Here is a 17727-nt window from a genome sequence, read left to right on the forward strand (position 1 = left end):
GAGAGAAAATGGCGAATCCCGCCCGGATCTCTGGGCTAAGGCGCCTCCGGGCTGGGTGCTCCAGACTCCATCCCTGCATTTCTTTAGAAGGGAACAATTCTTGGTCAAAACTTTTAAAGGTAGGCTAGTGACACCATCCCTTTTCTTTTATAATTCACATCTCCTTGGTTTTTTTTTTTTTTTAGTTCTCTTATGCTCTAACTAGAACTTCAAGCACTATAACTGAGTGAATAAGAAGAGTGTGAATAGCCTGACTTTTTCCCTGATTCTTTAATTTTCCCTTCATTTAATTTGATTTTGGCTATTGGCTTTTTCTATTTTGCTTTTCATATATTTAGCTTTTTATCTTTGATCTCTCCAAGATTTTTTTTTTAACATGAATGAGTGTTGTATTTTGTCAAAGGCTTTTTCAGTGTCTAATGTGACAATCATGTTGTTTGTTCTTTCAATTTATTTATGTGGTAGATTACATTGACAGATTTTCACATATTGAATCACTGCTTCATGTCTAAGATGAATCCTACTTGATTATGTTGTTTGTTTGTTTGTTTGTTTTGATTTTTGGTGTCTTCTTGGATTCTGTTTTTGACAATTTTTTTGAGTATTTTTGCATCAATTTTCATAATGGAAATTGGTCTAAAATTCTCTTTGGTTGTTGAGTCCTTGTATGGTTTAGGTTTCAGGGTGAATGTGTCTCTGCAGAATGAGCTTGGCAATGTTCCTTCTATTTCTATTTTGTAGAATATTTTGATTATTATTGATATTAGCTTTTCTTTGAAGTTCTGATAGAATTTTCCACTAAAACCTTCTGGCCCTGAGGTTCTTCTTATTGCTGTTGTAGATTTTAATTACTGCTTCTATTTCCTAAGTTAAACTGTTTACCTGATCTCGATTTAACTTTTGTAAGTGGAGTCTATCCAGAAAACCTTTCATTTCCTTTATCTTTTCCAATTTTGTAGTATACAGAATTTTTTAAATTTATTTTTTTATTAATTAATTTTTTAAAGTTTTATTGCTGTATGATGAGAAAAGTTAAATGATTTCAATTCATCTGAATTTGTTAACATTTAAAAACATATTTTAAGTTAATAGAATTAAATCACATTCTTTTCCTTTTGTACCCCAACTCCTCCTAGAGACCCCCCTTCAATACCTACAATATCTTTTTTGTCATATTCTTTAAAATTTATAACACATTATACCAATAAAAATGAGTATTATAAAAGTTGTTTGATATAAAACAACAATCAATTTAACAGTCTTATGTAGATGCTTGTCTACAGCAATACCAAAAATACAAATGTTTTTCTCAATATAAATTTTAAATAACTCCAAATGTATTAACTGGATATTTCAAAATAATAAATCACTACTAATATTTTCTTAAATTAACATAAATATATAAAGTGTTTTTGTTTATTTTATTTTGTTTTTTATTTAGTAGAGCTTAAAATCTTGGCTCTTACTCTGGTAACTTGATATAAGAGTTAAACACGTCAAGCAAAGCATTCAGTCTCACTCTTTGTTGTTCTCTTACAAGCCCCCTCCCAACTGAATTGTTTATATTTCTTTTGGGTATATAAATACTTTTAAAATATGTAAGCTGTTCTGAAAATCATAGTATTGTGTAAAAACATGAAACAAACAATACTACTAATAGAGAGGCTGAGATAGGAGAATAAAGATCACAAGACCATTATGTTGTACACAGCACGACACTGTCACAAAAAAACAAGCTGAAAGTATATATAGATTGTATAATATTGGACATATTTCTCCAATTACCAAATTAGAGAGACCATTGGATGACAATAAACAAATTTCTAATTCCTCATGTTTTTTTGATTTCAATCAATTAGGGTATGTTGGTAATATTAATTTTCATATTAAGACATTAAGAAAAAGTAATTGTTACTTTCTGTTGTTTTTGTTGTAAGAGATGGAATTAGGTTTGTATGGATTTGTTGAAAGATTACTTTCTTGCTTCTTCTAGGGTGTAGCTTTGCTCCTTATGTTGATCCTTTCCATCTATTATCCTTTGTAGGGCTGGATTTGTGGAAAGATACTGTGTAAATTTTGTTTTGTTATGGAATATCTTTTTTTTTCATCCATGGTAATTGAGAGTTTTGCTGGGTATAGTAGCCTGGGCTGGCATTTGTGTTCTAGTAGGGTCTGTATAACATCTGCCCAGCATCTTCTAGCTTTCATAGTCTCTGGTGAGATGTCTGGTGTAATTCTGATAGGCCTGGCTTTATAGGTTACTTGACATTTTTCCCTTACTGCTTTAAAAATTCTTTCTTTGTTTAGTGTATTTGTTGTTTTTATTATTATGTGATGGGAGGAATTTCTTTTCTGGTCCAGTCTATTTGGAGTTCTGTAGATTTCTTGAATGTTCATGGGCATCTCTTTCTTCAGGTTAGGGAGGTTTTCTTCTATAATTTTGTTGAAGATATTTACTGGCCCATTACATTGGGAGTCTTCACTCTCTTCTATACCTATTATCCTTAGGTTTGGTCTTCTCATTGCATCCTGGATTTCCTGGATGTTCTGTGTTAGGATCTTTTTGCTTTTTGCATTTTCTTTGACTGTTGTGTCAATGTTTTCTATGGTGTCTTCTGCCCCTGAGAGTCTCTCTTCTATCTCTTGTATTCTGTTCGTGATACTTGCATCTATGACTCCTGATTTCTTTCTTAGGTTTTGTATCTCCGGGATTGTCTCTCTTTCTGATTTCTTTATTGCTTCTATTTCCATTTTTAGATTCTGGATGGGTTTGTTCATTTCCTTCACCTGTTTGATTGTGTTTTCCTGCAGTTCTTTAAGGGATTTTTGTGTTTCCTCTTGAAGGGCTTCTAGCTGTTTACCTGTGTTCTCCTGTATTTCTTTGAGGGTGCTATTTATGTCTTTCTTAAAGTCCTGTATCAACATCATGAGAAGTGATTTTATATCTGAACCTTGCTTTTCAGGTGTGATGGTGTGTCCAAGACTTGCTATGGTGGGAGTATTGGGTTCTGATGATGCCAAGGAACCTTGGTTTTTGCAGCTTATATTCTTATGCTTGCCCCACATCATTTGGTTATCTCTAGTGCTACCTGTCCTTGCTAAATCTGACTAGAGCCTGTCCTTCCTGTGATCCTGGTTGTGTCAGAACTCCTCAGAGTCAAGCTGTCTCTGTGATTCTGTGATTCTGGGATCCTGTGACCCTGGGCTTATAAGAGCACCTGGGAGCCAAGCTTCCTCTGGGTGGTTTGGGACTGGCTTTAGAGTTTGTGCCAAAGCTCTGCTCAGGGCACTGGCTGGCCCATACAGACCAGAAGCAACCCGAGCCTCTGGGCTGGTGGAGTTCCTATGTGCCTGGTCCAGCTAGTTCCAGTTACTCCATATACAGACTTTTGAAGTAAGAGTTAATGATTGTTTAGATTTGTTCACTGTCTGTTATGTCCATCTTTTCATTTCAGATTTTGTTTTTTTGGGGGGGGATAATGTTTCTTGTTTTTAGTAGTTTGGGTAAGAATTTGTCTATCTTGTTGACAAGAACTAGCTCTTGGTTTTCTCGATTCCTTGTGTTGTTACTTTTGTTTCTAAAAGTTTGCTTTCATCTATGAGTTTGTTTATTTCCTGCCATCTACTACTTATTGGTGTTTTTTGCTTCTTTTTGTACTAGTACTTTCAGGTGTGCTTCTTTCTTTCTTTCTTTCTTTCTTTCTTTCTTTCTTTCTTTCTTTCTTTCTTTCTCTTCCTTCCTTCCTTCCTTCCTTCCTTCCTTCCTTCCTTCCTTTCTTTCTTTCTTTTTTGGTTTTTTGAGACAGGGTTTCTCTGTATAGCCCTGGCTCTCCTGGACCTCACTCTGTAGACCAGGCTGGCCTTGAACTCAGAAATCTGCCTGCCTCTGCCTCCCAAGTGCTGGGATTAAAGGCGTGCGCCACCACTGCCTGGTTTTCATGTGTGCTTTTTACTTGCTAGTATGAGTTGTATCAATTTTCTTTAAGAAAGCCTTCAGTGCTAAATGCTTTCCTTTTAGCACGGCTCTCAATATGTCTCATAAGTTTGGGCATGTTTTGCCTATACTTTCAATTAATTATAAATGTCTTAAAATTCTTTATTTCTTCTTTGACCCTGTGGTCATTGATTAGAGAATTATTCAATTTCTATGAGTTTGTAGGGATACTGTTATTCTGTTATTGAAGTTCAGCTTTAATCCATGGTATGCTGAAATATGCTCAATCTTATTTCAATATTCCTGTATCTGTTGATGCTTGTTTATGACCAAGTGTATGGTTCATTTTGAAGAAGGTTCTGTGACCTGTTGAGAAGAATGTCTATTCATTTGTGTTTGTGTGAAATGTTCTATATACATCTGTTAAGTCCATTTGATTCATAATGTCTGCTAGCTTTATTATTCCTATGTTTATTTTTTGTTTTGATTATACACCCATTGGTGAGAGGAGTTTGAAGTCTCCCATTATTATTGTGTGAGGTTCAATGTATGTTTTGAGTTTCAATAATGTTTCTTTTATGAATGTGGGTGTATTTGCAGCATGGAAGCTCAGAATTGAGAAAAAATCTGGTGGATTTTCCCTTAGATGAGTGTAGTGGCTTGCCCCTTATGTTTTAATTTCTTTCCATTCATTATCTATCTTATTAGATGTAGGAATGACTACTACAGCTTGTTTCTTGTGTTTATTTGCTTGGAAAACCTTTTCATACAGTACTTTTCTCTGATATAATATTTGTACATTTTGCTAAGGTGTGGATTTCATATGCAGGCAGATTTCTGAGTTCGAGGCCAGCCTGGTCTACAGAGTGAGTTTCAGGACAGCTGAGGCTACACAGAGAAACTCTGTCTCAAAAAGCAAAACAAAACAAAACAAAACAAAACAAAAAAAGAATATGGTAAATCATTTAGCACAAACCCAAACCTGAGTCCAAACAGAGGATCTATGGAACAGACTAAATTGATAAGTAATTACTGACCTGGTACAGGAACCTGTTATTTACAATGAACATCATATTAAGAGTTTCTTGTTGAAACCTTACTCATTATCAGAGAACTTTCAGAGGATGCTCTGTTTTTATTAGGAATTGGAAACATTTTACCCAGAAACACATCTTATATTCATATTAAGTAGTTATTTAGGGAAAAAAAGTAAAACAAAAATTCATCCAGTATTAATCTCATATCATTATTAATAATACCATAGAATCCAGGTTCAAACAAAATTGGAGAAGCAGTATTTTCAAATATAAAGGTTTAAGCCACAATAAATACTAATAACTGTTTTTATCCAAACCTGTTACATAATGTTCTGTATGGTTTAGTAAGCTAGAATACTGAGCTTTGTGAAATATATTGTATGTGAAGATTATTTTGTTGTTAGTCTTTGAGCTTTTTAAATAATATACTTTATAGGAAATTTTTAGTCTGAAAATAATCCCTTATTTGTCAATAAATTTATTACAACTGTCTTCCTATTACCTTTGCCTTGGTGTGATTAGTATCCACTTTCTGGGGTGATATCATTATTATATTCCATTTCCTCATTGATAATGCCAACAGAAACATTTCATAAAAGATAAATTTGATTACTTTGGGCAAATGCCAAGAAAACAATTAAGCAGAGTCTATATCCTGAGCAGAAGAAAACCTGAGGTTTTTTCAGTGTGTGTGTGTGTGTGTGTGTGTGTGTGTGTGTGTGTGTGTTTTATGGATAAAGTCACTGCCATTTCAAGGAAACTACCTTGATGTATATCCAAAAATACTAAATAACGTTGTGGGTCCAAGAAGTTGAATACTTAAGATGACAAATTTTTTTCTGGTTCAAATGTTATTCATCATGTGTGGTGAATATTGCCCACCATAGAATTTTCCCTCAGAGAATTTTTTTCCAAAATATTGCTCATATTGTACCTACTGTACCTACTGAGATGAGCCAAAGCTATCTCTTCCCTACCTGTATATAATAATGCTGTCCCTCTTCTTGTTTGTAGGTATTAACCTGTGTTCCTTGTTAAACTCTATGTAATGAACTTGCTGAGCTTTCTGCGTACAGTGGTTCAACATTGTAGACCATATCACCAGGACCACATCTGAATCTAGCTTTTCAACAGATCTCTTTATTTGTTGTTTTCTGCATTTTAAATATTAAATATTCCATTAACACAGCAGCCAGGACCATTAATGGAAACTTGCTGGAAATGACAATTTTAGGAAAATACTTTTTTTCAAACAAGAAGGGAGTATTTTGAGTTTTCCAATTGAATTGAATTAATTCAGTGTATTAAGCACTAATTATTATATCAGTAAAACTTCATTAATAACAATTTATGGACATAGATATAAATAAGCTTAGAAAATGGTAAATGATACTTAGAATTGTGCCTTTCAATGTATTCAGCACTCAAAGTATGAACTTTGTACAAGTTTTAAAATTAAGAAATGATGACTCCTCTTGGTAATGCTTAAAATGAGTATTTCTGTCCAAGTTAATGTGAATTTAGCATCTCTTTAAACTATAAAATCCATTAAACTATAGTGAAATTTATTTCTTTTTATTAAATGAAAGTGCATTTTATTTAATGATATGAAATCTCTGTGGCAAAGAACAACAACAACAACAACAAAAACATCTATACCATTAAATATCTCAAATTTCATTAACCACTGGGAAAGAAAGTCAAATACTAAATGTGATCCTATATAACTGTGACAGGATGGATGTTTTCTTGAGTGACTTTTTCAGACAAAATGTAAACCAAAAATAATGTGCATGAAATCTCTACTTAGCATTACTAAGAAATTGTGATATAGTGAATTATAACATGTAGAGTATATTATATATGCATTATTCAAAGTTGCAGAATATTATACCACTTGTAGTATTTCCTTAAATTTATGCTTTTTATTATCCTATAGAATAAATCTTGTTGGCTTTGCATTTTAACTTCAAATATATTACAATAAAAATGCCTTTTAAACAGATGACCTCAGTTTACTCCATGGTGTACATATACCTATCTTGTATGAAAATGCAAACCTAAACCACACAAATTCATATGAGCAGTATAGTGAACTGATAGAAAATTACTGAAAAAAAACCATAAAAGATCAAAGGTTGATTTTTGACCTAGTTTTCCAATATTTTGATCAGGAATGGTGAAAGCTTGTTAACAAGGAGAGGCCGTGTTGCACATATCAAAGAAACAACATCATTAGATTCATACATTGAATTCCAAATCTGATTAGATCAAAAGGCTTAATGAAATGGATAAGTCTTTCTTTAACTTATTTCAGATGATAATATATTCAGTGCCTGTGTACCTGTTAGATACTCAGGATGTCAAGCAAGCGATACAAGGATATGTAGGGTGTTTGCATTTCATATTTATTGTGCATAGAGCAATGATTAACAGGGCTGAGCAAGAATTTATGGAGTATGTTAGTGAGTCCTTTGTCCTGGGTGTTATGGTGCATTTAATTTTAGTTTTGAGAGTCTTCCACACTGATTTCTATAGTTGCTGTACTAGTTTACAGTCGAAGACATGAGTGAAGTTTCCCATTTCCCTGTTAAATTTCTTGTCAGTTTCACTGATGATCTTTGCTGTCTGAATGTAGCAAGATGATTCTCAAAGTTGTTTGAGATCCTAGGGCCATCTTTTGAATGGGTTATTTTTATTATCATTTTACTCATTATTTCTTTATAAATTCTACATATTTAATTATCTCTTAAAATTAGAGCTGTCAAATAACCTCTCTGAATCTATGGGATTTCTTCTTCAATATTCAGTCTGGTATAGCCAGTTCAAGGGACAGTGTGACATGGTTCTTGGCCCTGGAGCAGAGTCAGCAGGGCATGGACCTCTAGGAGTGTTGATGGTTGCAGTGGGCATAAGGCTTGTTTGTATAATCATGTGCCTATTTTCATGTTCCTCCTTTGAGGAACTCTATGGCAGGGTTAATGATTTCATAATAATTAAAGACTGCACAAGTGAGGGAGGTGAGAGTGTAGATAATGTCTTAATAAAATGGTAAAAACTGAGATCTTAAGACTAGTCCTTAAGGCTGTGAGAAAGAATTCTGAAATCATGAGCTCTAAAAATATAATTTCTCAATTATGCAAAATATAAGGACACAATATGAGTTGTATATGGAGCTTTGCAGAACTAAAAGAACAGAGGAATCTACACTGTGAGCCATCTTGTTGGCAGATATAAAACCAAGTAGATTTCTGAGTTCAAGGTCAGCCTGAGACAAAGCTAGGTTAGGCCCAGGTGTGATAGGAATGGCAATCTCAGAGTGAGATCCCACCCAGCAAACTTATTGTGTGTACTTAAGAAAGACAGGCAGATCTCTGAATTTATTTACAATGTTAAAAAAAATATTCTTGCTAGCTCTAGCTAAGAATCATGGGACTAGGATCTTGGAATCTATTCCTATGATTCCTGGCAAAATCATAAAGGAATGTGGAATAATGACTTAATGGATGTGTATATAAAAACTGGGCTTTTGATCTCCAAGAGAGGAGCTATCCAGAGAGTTTTGGAATTCCAAAGAAATATGTCTCGAGAGATAGCTGTCTTGAAAGCTGTCTTGAACAGAGCATAAATCATCAGCCTGTAACCCACAATTTGACTTCAAGTTATTCATTCATCATTCTCAGAAGCCCCTTCTTCATGCTAGGCTAGTCCTAGCTAGTCCACTGAGGCTAGTCCTTGGCATGTCACTCAATTTTTGTTTCTTTAGCTCTGTTAAGGCATTTTAGTTACATAAATTCCAACTTGTCAATCATTGACCTTAATTCTGGGAATAAATGGGGTACTATTCAGAAAATCCTTTCAAATAGATTGATAGATGGCAGAGAGCTCCATGATATATAGATATATAATGGAAGTATTTGTATATAGAAATATTCTTAGATAGGTAAGTATATATACCTATACACACATACCTATCAAGATATCTATTTATTGATATATATATGTAATATAGTAATCTATTTTCTGAATAGGAATCATTTTTTTTTCAAAAATTATATATATTAAATATATATATATATATATATATATATATATATATATATATTTTCACCCTGAACAAGCTTTTGTGATCTTCTTGCAAAACAATGTCACTTGTGACATTTTTTCCTTTACTGAATTTATTAGCCAGCAGCCATTTAAATTTTATTTTTCCTGAAATCTAGAAAAAAGCAGGAAGCAGAAAAATTCAGTTCTCAAAACTGCTTTTCATGTTTTTATTATTTTTGCTTTCAAAAATCCTCATTTAAAGATGAATCCTTAAAGCTATGATAATGATTGATCTAGCAAGATAGTACATTGGTACAATAGTTGGCAACAGGTTTGGAAGTATCCAACAGCATTCAGGTTGGATTTAAGGGTCACTGCAAAGAAAGGAACTCATGCCTAGTCCTTTATTATTGGCTAAAAAATCCATGGCTGGTGAAAACATAAAACCTAGGGCAGACCCTATTACTATAATATTACTAAATGGACATAGTATCAAACTGTCCTATAAATATTTGTCATTATACTCATAGTTTGGTGTAGCTCCTAACCACAACAGAGAAACTGCCACCTCCACAAATCCCTGTAATTGACAAAAATTTATACAGAAACACTTGTCCTTGTGTAGAGAAAAAGAAAGTCTGGGATGTTTAGCATTAATATAAATATTTGTATCATTCTCCTTTCTCAAAGCATAAAATATAATCAGAGAAGACAGAAAGATTGTTGGAGCCAGAAAATAGGGTGGACTGAAGGAAAATATTCTCTTTTTTTTAACAGGGCCATTACACCATGAACTCAGAGCAGATATGGTTGTCTGAACAATATCAAGCCAGTCAACATTGGTTTTCACAGAAAGATGAGAGGATCATGAAACCTCTCATCTAGCTGAAGGGCTATTGCCAATTGATGGCTGTTAGATAAGAGTCAATTTTCTTCTGGTCTGTTACTTCTGGCAGGTTACTCATAATGCACTGGGTATCACTACACCCACGCACATGTGAGCATCAATAGATCCATGCACATGTGAGCATCAATAGATCAATGCACATGTGAGCATCAATAGATCCATGCACATGTGAGCATCAATAGTTTCAGTGGGAATAAAAAGGAGAGGACAGGAAGTTGGGGGAGTTTTGGGATGAATATAACCAAAGCACACTACACATGTATTGAAAAATTCTAAAAGAACCAATTTATATTTTTAATTAATATGGAAATAAATAAAGCATCTGGAACAAAATTACAGTTCTAATTGGATGTCTGCATGTAGAAGATTTCAAATAGATCCATATTTATCACCCTGCAGAAAACCCAAATCCTAGTGCATTAAATACCTCAATGTAAAATGAGATACACTAAATCTAATCAAAGACCATCTAGGAAATAGCCTTGAACTCATTACTACATGAGACAACTCCCTTAACAGAACACTAATTTCGCAGGCTCTAACATTAACAAATCATAAATGGGACCTGATGAAACTGAAAATCTTCCATTAGGCAAAAGAAACCATCAACAGGACAAATGGCAGCATATATATTGGGAAGCCATCTTCTCCAATCCTATTTCTGAATGAAGGATAATATCAAAAATTCATAAAGTAGGTAGATATTAACAACCCCAGAAACCAATTTATAAATGAGGTACAGAGCTAAACATCTCTCATAGACCAACCAAACAGCACACATGGGCTGTACCTAGGCACCATGCACATATATAGCAGATGTGCAGCTCAGTCTTCATATGGGTCCTGAACAACTGGTGTAGGGAGCCTCCAGAACGTACCAGGTACCTGAGAGGCGAGAGACTCGCAGGACTCAAAGTGAGGTACCTTAGAGGAAATTCTCTACAGTGGGGAGAGGGAACTTGTAAACCTCACCCTCCAGAAGAGAGGGTATCATGTGAGACATGTGGTTGTCATCCCACAGTCAAAACTCTGACCCATAGTTGTTCCTTTTGAAAAGAACTGCAGGATGGAAAAGGAGAGGAGCCTGAGAAAAAGAAAGTCCAACCACAGGCCTAAAGTGGGATCCAGCTCAAGGGGAGGCCCCAAGGCCTGACACTAATACTCAGAGTATGGAGTGATTACAAAAAGGGATGTATCTTGACTGCCCTCTGAAAGACACAACAAGCAGCTGAAAGAGTCAGATGCAGGTATTTGTACCCAAGAAATGGACAGAAGCTGTTGCCAACTGTGGTTGAATCAGGTAAGAGATGGAAGAAGCTGAAGAGGAAAGCAACCCTGTTGGAGGACCAGCAGGGTCAATTAACCTGAAATCCTGAAATCTCTGACACTGTACCACCAACCAGGCAGCATAAATCAGGTTATATGAGACCCCCAAAACATATACAGCAAGGGACTGCCAGGTCAGAGAAGATTCACCTAACCCTCAAGATACTGGAGGCCCCAGGGAGTTTAGAGGTCTGGTTAGGTGCGTGGGGGGTGGGAGCTGGGGACATCCTTGTTGAGGCAAGGGGTGGGGAGGAGGTATGGGATGGGGAACATTCAGAGGGTGGACAGGAAGAAGAACAAAATCAGAAGTGTATAAAACAAGGAGTAAATAAAATTAAAGAAAAGACTTAACAGAATAAAATAGAATCTCATATAGATGGTTAGAGGTGAGAGTTATGTGTGAATGGACACAGGAATTCCTTGGGGGAAATAATGAGTTCTAAAATACATTGAAGACTCCTTGAATGCCACTGAAAATACTAAGGCTATTTAATTATACATATGCACATGTATATCACTGTTTTTAGGGATGGTTGAGCTGGATGTTGCTCCAACCATACAACCAATTTTGTTTCTAATATCACCCAATACGCAGAGTTTGGATGGCATTATTCTTCTTGGGGTACTTAAAACCAACTGAGTAGCAAGCAAAATGTGGTTGTTCTATGAACTAGAGCAGGCAGCACTCTGTCTTAACGTCCTGAACACTCACGTATATCTTCTTTACTATTTCTACATTCAATACAAAAGTAAACATCTCTAAGAGCTCAGTAAAGGTTAGATCAGTAAGGATAAAGATTCTCTGGGCTTGAAAGTTTGTGTTTCATTATTGTGTTCAGAACTTTATTTAACTGATGGCTACCATGTTCAGAAAGCTATCATAAAGGAAAGAATTATGAATGCCACCTCTGACCTTTTGTGATCAATGGTCAACTCATTCAACATAGAATTATACAGTAATCTCACATAGGTGGAGAGGGGTAGGCTAATGGATGTAGTATGCACAATTAATGTTTACATGGGGGAGGAGGTAAGAAGGCAAAATGAATGAACAGGTGTGGAAACATGGACTGCTTTTCTATTGGCTTGCAGAAGGTTTAAACTTGCCACCGGTTTGTCCCACTCCTGCCCTTTTCACATCTTGGCACAGAAGAAGTTTGTAAGATGAATTTTAAAAATTTCAAGAAGGTTCTATCTCTACCCTACAACTTCTTGCAGATAGTTTCTTTGAATTGTGATACTGTCCTTGGAAGCTTAGTGATGTGGGCCGTATTCTACAGTCTCATTCTGCTTAAAAACTACTGGTGGATGGGCTGGGTGGATGGTTCAGAACTTAAAGGCTAGGCTCACAACCAAAATCAGAAAAACTATTCATAACTGTCTGTCTACATTTTCGTTGAATGAAACACTTTAAGTCAATAATATTCTAAATCATTCCTGGTAATTGTTACATCCCCTCTTCACTTCAGTCATCTATGGGACTCCTGGCAGCCTCTGTTTGGGGGCTAACACCTGGGAGCTAAGACAGATGCTCTGTGTTGACTGTCTTTGAAGAAGCCGCCTGACTACACCCACCGCCTGAGTATGCCAGCCAGCTAGCCACTTGAAGATCTTCTGAACCTGGGGACTTTGGCACCTGAACTTTCTTTGTAGTGTAATCTAGATACTTGTTTTCAGTTTCTCCTGTGACTATAAAAACCCTGGTTTATTCTCAGTAATGTGGAGCCTTGATTGGGACACAACTTGGCTTCATGTTTTCTCTTTGCATTTCAAACCCTCTATTTCAGGCCCTTTATTCCTTCCTGGCTGAGTAGAACCCCGTTCTTGAAACTGCGGGCAGTTTCAGTAATATGAGATTATTTTCAGTCAAATTTCTTTGCTTTTCTCATTACAAAATGGCATCTAGTCAAGAGAAGTATTGTTCACCAACTGAACATGGAACAAGTATGATTTTTCATGCCCTTTTATCATTATTATTGCTGCTATTAATTTATTATTTTGTTTGTAGTTCTTTAAATTCTTCCATTTCCTAACTGTAGGGAATAGTGATTATTAGCTATAATTGGTCTCCTCTAGAGATCTCTAAGGCAAATTGGTCCTAGAAAGGTCCAGGGTAATTACTATGTCTTTAATGAGTTATACAGGATCTGTCTACCTCAGGGATGCTGGGCACTTAAGGTCCAGGGATGGCAGCAGAAGGTTGTAAGTAGGGATTGTGCAGATAGGTGATGTGTATACAGCAGCTGCTATTCTTCTGTCTGCAAATAAAATAAAGCTGATCAGGAGCATGAGCCAGAAACTCTGGCTCAGACCCATCTCATCAGTGCTGTGTACGTTCAGGAAAATAATCAGGTGTCTTGCAATCAATAGGAATTTCTGTTTTATGAAAGACAAGTATTCCAGGTATGATAAATTTTTTATTTTCTTAGTCTTACTGTGATAGTAATTTTTCATAGTTTTCATGTAACCCCTTCCATGTTATGTGTTCATTATTATTCCTCATTATGCGATGTTTCCCAATATCTTAATATTGCAATACTAGAATGTACCAAGAGATAGATTTTTAATGCTTAAAATTTGTTTACTACACTTTCACCTCTGGGGCTGGAACAAACTCTGAAATAGTGTCCTACTTAAAATGATGTTTAATTTTATCTGTACAAGTTTACAAATATCTGAGTCACTGCTATTGTATGTGATTGTTCCTAAGTACAGGTCATTAATAATTATATTAATAACATTTAGGTGTTATTTTATGTAAAGTATAATGAAAGTTATTCAATCACACTCAGTACTTCTAGAAAACCCAAGCAGATTTTCATGTGAACCAAATGTTAGATACATATCCCTTGTGATTTTATGTGTTGTTTAATTTGAGAACTAAAGTCTTAATGTATAGAAAAGTTAGGAAGTTCATAGACCCATCAGCAGTAACCATGGATGATGATTTCTCTGGGTTCTGATCGTGGCACACATTTGTACACCACATGAAAGTACTGTTCATTTACATGAGAAACAGGAAATGGGTATGGCAGTACTTGGGATGCAGAGGAAACGAGTGTTCTGTGTTTGAGGCCAGTGGAGGATACATAAGAAGAACAACTTTTTAAACGCTGCATTTTTTCCCAACATGGTTTATCCTCTGTAATGCTAATCCACAAATTCTGAGTGTGCAATTTCAGAATTCAGCTGTATTAAAAAACTGTCAGTCTGTGAACGTGAAAGCAGTCAGACTAGGTTGTAGCATTTTTGAAAAAGTTGTTAAGATCTCTTCATGTTTCTTCTGTTGTGTCAGCCTTGATACCTGTGAGAGATTCAATAGCTAGTGATATCCAGAATCTTATGATGACATGTGTGTGTGCATGTGCTCATGTGTGTGCACACATACATGCATTCCCATGCATGTGACAGGGATACAAACTGACCAGTGTTAAAGAAACTGAACAAGGGAACATTTGGAGAACTGTCCATAATGATGAAGGCAGTGAGAAGAGTGGGTATTACACACTTGTACCTAAGGCAGAAGATGCAACATTTTCTACACTGAGTTGTCTATTTTCCCTAATTTCTTCATCTGAATGTATGAAGCTCACTCTGTGGTCAAGTGTTAGTAACTTACTCAAAGTCTACCGATTTTAATGATATTTAGAGAATATTTGAATATCAACTAGTATGGTCCAAATCAGTATCAATTTTAATCCACCTGATGCATAATTTCACTGTCATGTACACTATAGACATCTGAGGAATAACTCAAGTGAAGGTTTCAAACTATCTCTTGCTTCTTTATTCCTAATTCATAAAATTTTTCATCTTGGTTGTTTGCTGCCTCAATGTCAATGGCATTTTGAGTATTAAACAATATGGATATGATTTGGAGTCATCAGTATCACTGTGGAGTGATACAAACGATTAACCCTAGCATTGCAGAAACACACCATCATGTCTTTGAAGAACAGTGTAGAGTTTAACTTTCTAAATCTTCATATTTAAATGGGGACTTTCTACATTAGATGATGAAGAATTTCTGTATAATTTTGAGGATTACATAACAAAGCTTCATGGGAGAATTTCATGCACCATGAAAGGTATTGGCCCAATATGGAAACTCTGAATTATTGTAAACAATGAAACAAAATGAAGACATATGTGACTTCTCCTACATATAGTTTACAATTAATATGAGTAGAGATTAAATAGTAATCATATTTTTAAGTGCATGGGATATGGATATGATGCTAGGGAACATAGCTGAAGGTAACACTTAGTATGGGAAGACAGAGTAACTTTAGCTGAGTATGTCATAAGCAATATCTCTGACCTATGAGTGAGGATGAAACGGATGAAGGGGAATCAGGGAATTGATAGGCAAGAGGAGGAACAACTCTAAAATGAAGGAGTTAAAGAGTCCTAACTCCAGCATTGATAAAGAGAGAACTCAAAGGGTCACTGTGAGACCACATGAGATGTGCCATTGGCACCTGTGAGATAATCAAACATCATTTATGTCCTGGTAGGTGCTTTGAACTTACTCTCAGAGCAATAGTGGAAATATGAAGAGTAAATAAAAAAATTACAGTGGAACTTCTTTGTTAGAATTCCAGAGTTTAAGTGAAACATAATGACAGAGAAGAAAAGGATCAAGAGACATGAAAACATGATCATTATTGTGTCTGCCTCTTTAATTCCAGTAAAGACAAGATGGAGTCCTCATATATTGGTATAAGCTTACAGAGAGGAATGGATGAAATAGGAGAAATATTGAGTGGGGACTCTGTTTAATGTATGACAGCATTCGAGGTAAGAAAAAATGAATGGATTTAAAATCATTGATTTTTGATGAAAACTTTATTCTCTTACTGTATTATAGGAGAGCAAAAACGTTGAACAGGAATACCTCATGAAACAACAAAATATAAACATTAATTTCCCTTGAGATTTTAAGGGTCTGGTGCTTGTCATTAAGTAATAGAATTAAGTTAATTAGATTACAGTGTAGTAAAAATAGCTATGTTACAGAGTCATTCCACTCCCAAGTTTGAAAGGGGAATCTAATACATAGGTGTATGTGAGTAATTCTTAAAATTCATATAAAATTAGAATGATAAAGTTTATACAAATTTTTCAATAACATCAATGTACAAAATAACATCAAATTGCAAATGTATAGACAACAGTCAACCAGGATGATCAGGTAGCAGGAGAGAGAAGTATTAGTCCATTTTGTATCTCAGTAGAAACAGCACAAAAGTGTCTGGGAAAAAAGAAGAGATTGGAACCTATTAAAGAGAAGTTAAAAAGGGACATTAATGATTGTAATGATTTGAGACACTTGCAATTTTGAGGTTATAACTACTATGATGACTGTAAAATCCATTTTTGTACAATTTATTTTCGGAATGTATATTTGTTTTTATTTTGAAATTTCAGTAACCCAACTATTTTTCATAGGAATACTGAAGAATAAGATTGATAATGAACAACCAGACTGTCATCTCTCAGTTTCTCCTCCTGGGCCTGCCCATCCCCTCAGAGCACCAGCACCTGTTCTATGCCCTCTTCCTGGCCATGTACCTCACTACCATCCTGGGGAACCTCATCATCATTATCCCATCCTTCTGGACTCCCATCTCCACACACCCATGTACTTTTTTCTCAGCAACTTGTCCTTCTCTGACCTCTGCTTTTCCTCTGTCACAATGCCCAAGTTGCTGCAAAACATGCAGAGCCAGGACACATCTATCTCCTATGAAGAATGCCTGACACAAATGTACTTTTTCATGGCTTTTGGAAACATGGAAATCTATCTTCTTGTGGTCATGGCCTATGACCGCTATGTGGCCATCTGCTTCCCTCTTCATTACACCAGCATCATGAGCCCCAAGCTCTGTGTTTCTCTGGTAGTGCTCTCCTGGGTATTTACCATGCTGTATTCTCTGTCACATACTCTACTCTTGGCAAGACTGTCATTCTGTGAGGACAATGTTATACCCCACTTTTTCTGTGACATATCTGCCCTGCTCAAGTTGGCCTGCTCTGACATTTATATTAATGAATTAATGATTTTTATCTTGGGAGGGATTGGCACTGTGATCCCATTCTTACTCATTGTTGTTTCCTATGTACAAATTGTCTGCTCCACTCTAAAATTTACATCTACACGGGGCATTTGCAAGGTCTTTTCCACCTGTGGTTCCCACCTGTCTGTTGTCTCACTGTTCTATGGGACAATTATTGGTGTTTACTTATGCCCATCAGCTAATAACTCTACTGTGAAGGAGACTGCCATGGCCCTGATGTACACAGTGGTGACTCCCATGCTCAATCCCTTCATCTACAGCCTGAGAAACAGAGATATGAAAGAGGTCCTGATCAGAGTCCTTTGCAAGAAGCAAATCTCATTATAATAACTGTACTGGAGTTTTTAAACTTAATTTTATCTAGTAATTATATTGATGTTTTTTTTTTTTTTTTTT

At 35.6% G+C, this 17727-nt stretch overlaps 2 pseudogenes; both read left to right on the forward strand.

The window, feature by feature from the left end:
• The window catches only part of LOC116078694, a 125773-nt pseudogene that overhangs the window by 14476 nt on the left and 93570 nt on the right, over positions 1-17727 (forward strand).
• LOC116077150 lies at positions 16727-17658 on the forward strand (annotated as a pseudogene).

Source organism: Mastomys coucha, unplaced genomic scaffold, assembly GCF_008632895.1.
Source record: "Mastomys coucha isolate ucsf_1 unplaced genomic scaffold, UCSF_Mcou_1 pScaffold5, whole genome shotgun sequence".
In the NCBI taxonomy this organism is placed as follows: Eukaryota; Metazoa; Chordata; class Mammalia; order Rodentia; family Muridae; genus Mastomys; species Mastomys coucha.